Source organism: Marmota marmota, unplaced genomic scaffold (genome assembly GCF_001458135.2).
Source record: "Marmota marmota marmota unplaced genomic scaffold, marMar, whole genome shotgun sequence".
NCBI lineage: Eukaryota > Metazoa > Chordata > Mammalia > Rodentia > Sciuridae > Marmota > Marmota marmota.
In genome coordinates, this window is record NW_025999869.1 from 3,935,940 (window position 1) to 3,947,130 (window position 11,191).

Genomic DNA, 11,191 nt, shown 5'->3' on the forward strand with positions numbered 1-11,191 from the left:
TATATAGGCCTATACAACTCGAAAAGGTAAAAATACACCTCTTTCCATCTCTCTGTTTCTAATCCCTAGGGGTAATCACTATTCATAGTTGGATGAATCTCCTTCCAAACATCCCTACCTTACTGGTAATATAACCAGGAGTAATTCTTCCTCTGAACTAAATCCCCAATACTTTTGATTTTTTTTTTTTTTTTCGGATTGAACCCAGGGGGTACTCAGCCACTGAGCCACATCCCCAGCCCTTTTTTGTATTTTATTTAGAGGCAGGGTCTCACTGAGTTGCTTAGCACCTCACCATTCCTGAGGCTAGCTTTGAACTTGAGATCCCCCAGCCTCAACCTCCAGAGTCACTAGGATTACAGAGTCCTTTTGATTTTTGAGACAGAGTCTAAGTCATCAAGGCTGGCCTCCAAGTGTAATCTTCCTGCCTCAGACTCCTAAATCTCCAGGATCATAGGGGCGCACCACCATGCCCAGGCAGACTACTTTTTAAATGTATGTGTGAGTATATATATAAGAGACAGAAAAGTTGTATGCTGTGGAGAGTGTATTTCTTTTTGTTTTTTCAGTAGTATATGGATACAATATCTTTATTTTTATTTGTTTATTTTTATGTAGTGCTGGGGATTGAACCCAGGGCCTCACGCGAACAAGGCAAGCACTCTGCCACTGAGCTACAACCCCAGCCCCAGTGTATTTTTTTTAATATGGGTGAGTCACATATTACCTTGCTTTTAATACTCAAAAATATGTTTTAGACATTAGTCCAAGTTAATACATGATATGGATATATTGTAATGTTCACTGCATTGATGGTCTAAATTTTTATTCATAATTTTGCTATTAAAAATAATGCCTAAACCAGGCGCAGTGGTACACACCTGTAATCCCAGCAGCTCAGGAGGCTGAGACAGGAGAATGGAAAGTTTGAGTCCAGCCTGGGCAATTTAGCAAGAACATGTCTCAAAATTTAAAAATGTTTAAAAAGGTTGAGGGACCTCTGGGTTCAATCTCTAATATAAGGGGGGAACGCATACTATAATAAACATCTTTGTACCTATATCCTTACAGGTGTTTGAAAGTACTTTTGGGGGAGAATATGTGTGTGTGTGTGTGTGTGTGTGTGTATGGTACAGCACTTGCCTCACATGTGCTAGGCAAGTGCTCTACCATTGAGCCACAACCTCAGCTCCTGTGAAATATATTTTAAGACATGGAGGTGCACAGTGAAAGGGCAGATACTTAAAATACATGTGCATGTAAATGTATCATTTATTGTTTGTAGAAGTAATCACATTTTATATAATCTCTAATTTTCCTGTTTCGTGTGACTGTCTCTCCACTATATAACATATAAAGGCCCACTGTATTATTTTTAGGAATTGAATAATGTTCCATTATATAAACAAGTGTACAATTTTTAAATACCAGATTTTTTAAATATAATCAATTTTATTTATTTATTTTGGTACCAGGGATCAAACTCAGGGGCACTTGACCACTGAGCCACATCCCCAGCCCTTTTTGTATTTTATTTAGAGCCAGGGACTCACTGAGTTGCTTAGCACCTAGCTTTTTCTGAGGCTGGCTTTGAACTTGAGATCCTCCAGCCTCAACCTCCAAAGCCGCTGGGATTACAGGTGTGCACCACCGCATAGTCTCTAGGTTTTATTTGGATTCTTCATTGCTAATACATTTTTGAGGGAATTTTAAACATGACAAAAATACAATCCTATGATAAACGCCCATCTTCAGCAGTTATCATCACATGGATGTAGCCTGTCTTGCATTTTGTATCCCCTTCCATCTTTGGATTTTAATATTGTGGGGGATGGCAGCAGTGGGGTGAGGGGGAGGGTGGAAGTTCTAAAACTAATCTCTTGTGAATACTAAAGGACAACTGTATGACTATTTCATATCACACCATATCACCACACCACACACTGTAGTGGCACCCCCTTTCTCCACAGAAAAGTCTTAACTGGGCTTCTCCAGAAATCTTCACATGGCTGATTTTGGGACTGTCAGCAAAAGAGTCTCTGCAAAAGAGTTCAATGTAAATAAACTTCCTATTTTCTCATCGCCCTGTTTTACTTGGCCACTGACAGGGAAGATACTGAAAAACCAGCCTCTACCTCAGAACAAAGCCTGTACAAGGAAGGGACATGACCTTTGTCCTTGGAAAGACCCACAGAGCACTCCTAGGCACATTCCCACCCTGCTAAGTTGTTTATGTACAAATAACAGGAGAGATCTGCTGAGCCAGGTATCCCTGACTCAGTCAGGCTAGGTGGGGACCCACAGCAACCCCCTAGCAGTCACCAATCAACATGAGACAGGGAAAATACCTGGGATGCCAGATGACCCTCCCAGTAGTTTATAGTGGTTGATAATGTGTTGGGAAACTATGTAGTTCAGCATGTACACCCTTCTAGGCTTAAACCAATTAGTTCAAAGGAATCCCCCTCTTGTAGTAACCAATCACCCCTACCCAACTTGTTCCCGCCAGTGAATGTGCTAATCATGTTTTAGAGTTGTTGTTTGATTTTCCCATGGTGTGTGATGATTTGCTAAGAGATGCTATGATGTATGTGAAGTCCCTGCCTTCCCCAAACAGTGTATAAAACTGCTGCAAACCCTAGGCTGGGGCCTCTCAGCGTCACCAGTTGCTGTGTGTGCGCGTGTGGAGGACCGAGCTAGCTCGCAATAAACACCTCTTTGCTGCTTACATCAATCTTGGTCTCTGGTGGTCTTTTGGGGGTCCCGAATTTGAGCATAACAATACCAGCACTCCCGGGTGCTGGACACCCCTTTACTAGTTTTTCACAAACATATCCAGTATAGTAGTTTGTAGAAATGTGTAAACAAGGCTCTGGCCTTGAGCTGGGCTTCACAGAGATGTCTACATTTCTAAGATAAGTTACCAATTGGGCTCCATGGTAACAGCTGGCAGGGGGAGGAAAGAAAGGGGAGAAGAAGCTCTCCCCTTCTCAGGTGCTGTCCTTGAAGGGTTAACTTGCCCAAAACAGTGAAAGAAAAAGCTGCTTTTATGTGAACTTCTGCAGACTGTGAACTTCTGAGACCCTCCCCTTACATGCTGGGTATAAAACTCTGAAACTACCTGAACTCGGGGTTCAGGGATTGACTGATTACAGCAAAAGCTGTGCCCTCTGAACCTGGCTGCAGCCAAATAAAACTGTTTCCTGCTATCTTTGGTGCCTTGCCTCGTTTGTCCCTACAACAGCAAAATATGGGAGGAAATGCTGATGTGATTACCAGCTATGCCCAAATGTGTACATGTTTCAAAACATCATGTTGTAGATCATAAATAGATCATTATGTCAATTAAAAATAAATGAAGATGAATAAATATTTCCTCCCCAAAAGCTGTGTGCAAATTTGTGGACAATGTTCATTTGTAAGCATGTGCTTTTGAACGACCATGTAGGAAAGAAAGGCTGCATCACTGGGAAATCTACATTTAACTTTTAAGACACTGTCAAACACCTTACATTGCCACCGCCATGCATGGGAGTTGCAGTTCCTACACATCCTTGCTAATACTTTGGAATTTTGGACAGTCTTGTAGTGTGTGGAGGAGTCTTGTGGTTTCAATTCTTTGAATTAAATAACTAGCGAAGGTGAGCAGTTTTGTGTGTTTATTTGCTGGCTGTTATGGTTTGGATATGAGGCATCCCCCAAAAGTTCAATGCAAGAAGGTTCAGAGGAGAAATGATTGGGTTGTGAGAATCTTAACCCATCAGTGAGTGATAACTTAAGTGGTAACTTAAGTGGTTGGGTGTAGCTGGAAGAGGTGGGGAAAGAGGGCGTGGCTTTGGGGTATATATTTGATTTGTATCTGGCAAGTGGAGTCTGCTTTCTAGTCATCATGTGACCACCATAATGTCCTTCCTCTCCTTGAGCCCTGAGGAATGGCACCTGCTGTCTATGGATGGAGACCCCTGAAACTATGAGCTCCTGAATAAACTTTTCCTCCTCTAAAATTGTTCTAGTCAGATCTTTTTAGTCACAGCAGCAAAAAAGCTGACTAAAACACTGGCCCTACAGCTTCCCAATGTGTGGTTGAGGTATCTGTTTAAATCTTCTGCCCCTGTTTTTCCCTGTTTTTGTTTTTTTCTGTTTTGTTTTTATTTGTTTTAATGTACATGCTCTACCACTGAGTGATAACCCCTGGCCCAGGTTATTTGTTTCTGCATCTTGGATTTGAGGACATCTGTATATACTCTGGATACAAGTCCTTCATCATCTCTGCATTGTGTAAATATTTTCTTTCAACCTGTGACTTGTCTTTTCATTCCCTTAACAGTGTCTTTTGAAGAGCAAACCTTTTTAATTTTGAAAAACTTCCACATCAATTTTTATATGGATTATAGTTTTTTTTGTAGCATATCTACCCAAAAGAAAAAAAAATGTGCTCCCTCAAAAAAAAAAAAATCCTACTTTTTTTTTAGAAGTTTTTTCCTTCAGTACCTTTTTAACCTCCCCAGAAGTTTAAAGATGTTGCCCACTGTATTTGGTGGACAAACACTCAGTCTGTGTAGCTTTTGTAACAGGAAGACAGCTGTCATTTTTATATTTGTTCCTATGTGATGCCTTTTCCCCCAACTGCCTTAAGATTTTGTCTTGGCTGGGCATGGTGGCACACGCCTGTAATCCCAACAGTTTACTGAGCCTGAGGCAGGAGTTCAAAGCCAGCCTCAGCAATTTAGTGAGTCACTTAGCAACTCAATGAGACCCTGTCTCTAAAGAAAATATAAAAAAGGGCTGGAGATGTGGCTCTGCGGTTAAGCGCCCCTGAAGATGTTCTCTTTATCTCTGATTTTAAGCAATATGATCTAATTAATCTTGGAATGGTGTTCTTCATGTTTCTTTTGTCTGGGAATTCACCAAGTTTCTTGAACCAGGTTTCTGTAAATATATAATTTCTATCAAACTAGGACATTTTAAAGATATTATTAGTTAAAATGTATTTCTATCCTCTCTTTTATCTACTAAGGGTTTTCTTGCCCTAAGAGATGGGCTCTTGCTGTATTGCCCAGCTGAACCAGAATCCTGGGCTCAAGGGATTCCCTCCCTAGCCTAGTACAGGCACACCCTGCACACCCTGCGCCGGCCCCTCAGGATTCCAGCCACATATGTATTAGGCTATTTGAGTTGTCCTATGGCTTGGTGGTCCTGTCCTCATTTTCTTTTGGTCTTTCTTTTCTCATTGTTTCATATCTGATTATTTCTACTAGATATTTTCATCTACAAGATCTTTTCATCTATTATCTAATCTGCTGTTAATCTCATCCAGTAGGACTCTCATCTCAGAGATTTTTTTTTTTTTTGATCTCCAGAAGTTCTGCTTTGTTCTTTTATGTCATTCAGGGTGTCCTGTAATCCCTATGTTTTGCTCCACCTTGTTGACCATAATATGCTTATTCTATCATTTGCATTATTTCTTAGTCTATTTGAGGGCCGTGTGTATGTTGTTTGGTTTGCAGTGCTGGGAATCCAACCCAGGGCCTCATGCATGTCTACAGGTGTGCACCACCATGCCGAGCGAGACCACTGCCTTCTTTTCCACCTTGTGGTGCTAGGGATCAAACTTAGGGCCTCGCGCAGAGGAACACTGCCTTTTAACCTAAGGTCTAAAATTTCCCAGCAGATAAACATCACTTGCATATTATTATTTTAAAAGCCACTTTTCAGGGGCTGGGATGTGGCTGAAGCCGTAGCGCGCTCGCCTGGCATGCGTGCGGCCCGGGTTCGATCCTCAGCACCACATACAAACAAAGATGTTGTGTCCGCCGAAAACTAATAAATAAGTATTAAAAAAATTTTTTAAAAAAGCCACTTTTCAGAGGCCATTATAATATGGATAATTCTTGGCATATTCATTTGATATAATTTTATTAAATACCAAATATAAATGCCAAATATTCTATATAATTTTATTGAATGTGAAATACTTACATCAGATACTGTATATTTACTCACCCGACACCCATTTCTGACTTGGACTTTCCCTTACAGAGGTTGGAAAGCTACATACTCCAAATCCCAGCGTCCCTCATGGTCAGGGTGACTAGGCGATGCATTCTGAGTGAGACATATACACAGGAGTCCAATGGAAGAAGAAGGATGGAAAATCTTTTGTCCTGTCTCCTTTTTTCCTATATGGAACAAAGTTTCTGGAGTTGAAATAACTATTTTATGTCTATGAAACAAAAACAAACAAATGAACAAAAAAACAAGGATTAAAGCCAGTTGCTAAAGATGGCAGAATGTAGAACTAAAACAGCTTATTTCCTTATGGCATCGTGAAGCAGCTAGACCAACTAAGTGATACCTGCTCTGAATTTCGGGGAGACTTGCTGCTCCCAAATTCAGGACTTTGGAGCAACTTATGTCACCCACTACCGATGACTGTTCCCCTTTTGAGAAATAGCTTATGGTTTACTACTGAGCAGCAATGGAGACTATAGACACTTGACTGCAGGCCACCAAGTCAGCATGTGAACTGGGCATCTGACTCATCACTTCACAAACTTAGGCTTGCACAAAAGCACTTCCTTTTCAGATGGAAGTGGCATATATGAGTCCAGGCACAGGGAAATCCAGAAGACACAAGGACACTTCATGAGAAGAGGCCCAGAGGCCTTCGCTGCTCCTTTCTGCCAATCTGCACGGCACAAGACTGTATTTCCAGAGAAGGCCACAGGGATGTCTCTTGTCTCACTTGCTCTTCTGTACCTTTAACTGACCCACCTCAAGAAATAAAATCTAAGCAAGGCACAGTGGCCTGGGTCTGCAATCCCAATAGAGTAAAAGAGAGCGATGCTCTCCAACTCCCAGGGTTCCCGGGCGCTCACTCTAGGAACCCCACTGCCTCAGCAGCCTCGGACGGGCCTGAATGGACAGGAATGCCCTTCAGTCCTAGCAAAGTCTCAGACAAATGCCAGCACCAACTTGCCAGCCAGAATGGGTCAAGGTGAAAGTCCCGCCTACAGACCCCAATCACTGCCCAAAGTATCTCATGGAATAGAGATGAGCCATCCTTGCTGAGCCTTGCCCAGATAGTAGATTCATGAGACAAATACAGTATTGATATTTTAAATCCCTCAATTTTAGAGTGGTTAGTTGGGTATAGATAACTGACACATGCATCCATGACCCTGAAAAACCATGAGAAGGGACATCCTCTCAGTGGGTAAACCTTTGAGCAGTGTACCTGGACTTCCCTTCTCAGAAAAAGAGATAGCCAGGTATCCAAATGTGCAGTGATTCATGGGTGGTGACTAATTTTAGGCAATGGTCAGGAACTTGGAAGGAGCATGACTAGAAAATTAGCGCCAAAATCTGGGGAATTCCTTTCTGAAAAGGGCACAGTGTAGTAGGTATTTTTAGTTCCTGTGATGGCTTATCAAAGAGCAGCCTCAGCAGAGAAGACCCTCAATCATCACATGGACAAGAGGACACATTCTGTCAACTTTGGTCAGCCTCCTTCTCCAGTAAGCCCTGTCCTTGCCCCAAAAACTCTTGAGGAAAAAAATGGTCAAAATGGTAGAAATGGAAGATAGACAAGGTCTTACCAACATGGACTTTTATAGCCCAACCTGTCTACAGCAAAGATCAACAATGAGCTGTCCCCATTTCTCAAGGGGATCAACCAGTCACACAGCCAGAGATTGCTTTCATTAGGTCATGTTGGCCTTTTGTTCTGATTAAAATAGATGCTTTGTGTATGTTTCCTTTTGTTATGCTCGAATTCGGGACCTCCAAAAGACCACCAGAGACCCAAGATCGATGCAAGCAGCAAAGAGGTGTTTATTGCAAGCTAGCTAGGTCCTCCGCGCGCACACACAGCAACTGGTGACACTGAGAGGCCCCGAGCCCAGGGTTTGCAGCAGTTTTATACATTCTTTGGAGAAGGCAGGGACTTCACATACATCATAGCATCTCTTAAAATCATCACATACCGTGGGAAAATCAAATAACAACTCTAAAACATGATTAGCACATTCACTGGTGGGAACAAGTTGGGTAGGGGTGATTGGTCAGTACAAAAGGGGTATTCATTTGAACTGATTGGTTTAAGCCAAGAGGGGTGTACGTGCTGAACTACATGGTTTCCCAACATGTTATCAACCACCATAAACCACTGGGAGGGTCATCTGGCATCCCAGGTATTTTCCCTGTCTCATGCTGATTGGTGGTTGCTAGGGGGTTGCTATGGATCCCCACGTAGCCTGACTGAGTCAGGGACACCTGGCGCAGCAGATCTCTCCTGTTATTTGTAGATAAACAACTTAGCAGGGTGGGAATGTGCCTAGGAGTGCTCTGTGGGTTTTTCCAAGGACAAAGGTGATGTCCCTTCCTTGGACAGTCTTTGCTCTGAGGTAGAGGCTGGTTTTTCACTTTCCCTACCAAAACCAACCTCCATGAACTTAAGACTTTTTCAGTGACACAGTGTATCATTGTTTCTGATGGAGGAACTTCCTTTATGGCAAATGAAGCATAGCAATGGGCTTGTGCCTAGTCAATTCCAGGGCTCCATGTTCCCTGTCTCCATGAAGCAGCTGGCCTCGTAGGATGGTGGAGTGGCCTTAGGAGGATTCAGTCACATTCTCAGCTAGGCAGAAACACCTTCTTGGGCTGGGACAATGCTAAGTCAGTGACCAGGACATAGGCAAGCTTCATGAAAATCAAGGAACAAAGTGGAAATCGTGACTGTGAGAAGAGCCACTGTGATTTCCACCCCTGGTCCTCCCTGAGAGTTGATTTTGCTTCCCTCTGTCTTAACTCGGGCTCTGTTGGTCCAGAGGTCTTAGTTCCCAAGGGTGGATGCTTCTACCCAAGCACACAGAAGGGCTTCCATTCAACTGAGACCATTGGCAGGCCATTGCGGACCCCTCCACCTCAGTGGGGATTTTTGCACTAGCTAGGATGATGGACCTTGACCATCAGAGAGAGGCTGGGTTGGTGGTACCCAGTGAGGCTGAGAAGGAACCTATCCAGAAAACATGGGTTCTCTTGGGGTGCATCTTAATTCTCCCACGTCCTCTGACCAAACTTAATGAAAAACTATAACTCAAAGGGTTACAGGGTACCAAAGCTGGCATATGATGCAGCAAAAAGCAATCCAAAAGATGGGACCTGCGTCACCTTTTTGAAAGCCAGTGTGCCTTTAATTGTATGAGAGGAAGAGTTTAACGAGCAACTCAGAAGTGTAATTTTGCTGTTGCTCTTGTTTGGAAGATAAATGAGGTAAGCAAAGGTGGATATATTTTGCCAAACTTCTTACACTGGAACTGTGTCATCTGGAATCCCCTTCCCTTAACTCCTAGGTGAAGCCAAGTCAAGGGAAATATTTGCTTGAGGTATGAAACATAAGAAAGGAACAGCACTGACCTTCATTGAGGCCTGAAGGTCAGTGTAGGCCTCAGGTCAGCATAGGCCTGCAGCTCACCTATGGCCTCCCTCTCTGGCTGGTTCCTCCTCTCTTGGATCTTCTCCTTCAGTTCCTCAGAGTTTTGATGTTGAGAGCCACAGCCAGGTCAGAATGGTGCCTGGCATTTGCCAGAGGGAATGGTTGAAAGGTGACCCCAGCGAACCATTGAGATGATGATTTGAATTAAGCTATATATAATTGCTGTGATGCTGGATTGATTGAATTGTATATTTGACCTTTATTGTCGGGCAATAGGGCTGCTCTTGCTGCCTTGGGTGCCCGCTACTTTGAGTTCTCGCGAGGGTTTGAGGAGATTGGTCGGAGCCTGGTGGAGGGAGTGTGTTCCCGAGTGGTGTGTGCAGGGCCCGAGAGAGTTGGGGAATAAAGAGTTGCTGTTTGAATCTACAAGGCTTTGTGGTGGCTTGGTTATTTGTGCCCAGCCAGACTGCGGCATTCCAGGAGCACATGTGGCACAGGGTACCAGCTTCTTCTATGGGTGGCCCAGGGCATCAAGGTTGAAGGTTTTGAAAACAGATGTGGGTTCCAGGTCTTCATGGATTCCACTCTGTCCTCATTCTTCCCTGCTTCACAGTGAACTTTTATTCCTAACTGCTAACCCTGCTGACCTGTGCAACTCCAGCCAGGCCACCAGACTCAGAGCCTCCTGTTGACTTTGTCACCACTGCCTTTTACAGCCCTGACTAAATGACTTCTCTTTGATCCTCTAAGTGTCCTTTTCCAGATTTGACTAGCTAACCCTAGCCCTGACCCTGACTCTGTTCCTGACAATTTCACATACACTTCTATAAAAAATTGTTCACCTGAAGTTCTAATTTAACTGACATAAAGTATTTAACGTTTAAAAAGAGAACAAAAGAGGAGATAAATCTGCATGCCTAGTGTGTGTCCAGTTTTGTAATAACATACACACGTGCTTGCATAGAGAAGAGATTTAAAATGCATCAAAATGAATAAGATCATGTCCAGGATTAGGGGTGAGAGAGGAGTAAATGGGCAGAGAATTTTTAGCGCAGGGAAACTATTCTACATAACATGATACTAGCAGATGCATGACCTTGAACATTTGTCAAAACCCATAGGCTTGTACAACACCAAGAGGGAAACTTAAAGTGACCTACAGACTTGGGCGATATAGATTGTCCACGTAGGCTCACCAGCTCTAACAGTGGACCACTCTGGGAACAAGTGGACCACTCTAGGGCAGTGCGTGGAATAGTGTGAGGGCTGAGTGTGTGCGTGTATGGGGGCAGGGTATGTGGGCCCTCCTGCTCCTGTCTGCTCAATTTTGCTATGAACCTAAAAGTGCTCTAAGAACCAAAGTCTATTTGGATGCCACAAAATTAGCACTAAGATTAAATGTCTATATTTTAAAAAGAAGAAATTTCCTAAATTAAAAAAAATCTAACATCACACCTCAAAGAACTAGAAAAATAAGAACAAATTAAGCCCAAAGTTAGCAGAAGGAAGAAGATAATAAACATTAAAGTAGAAATAAATCAGAGAATAGAAAAACAACAAAAGAAATCAACAAAACTAAGAATTGATGTTTTTTTCTAATAAAATCAATAAACCATTAGGCTAAGAAAAAAAGAGTGACATATAAATAAATAATATCAGAAAAAGAAAGAGGGGACATTACAATGACTGTCTCAGAAATGAAAGGATCATAAGGGACAATTATTAATAATTATATATCGACAAATTTGATAATCT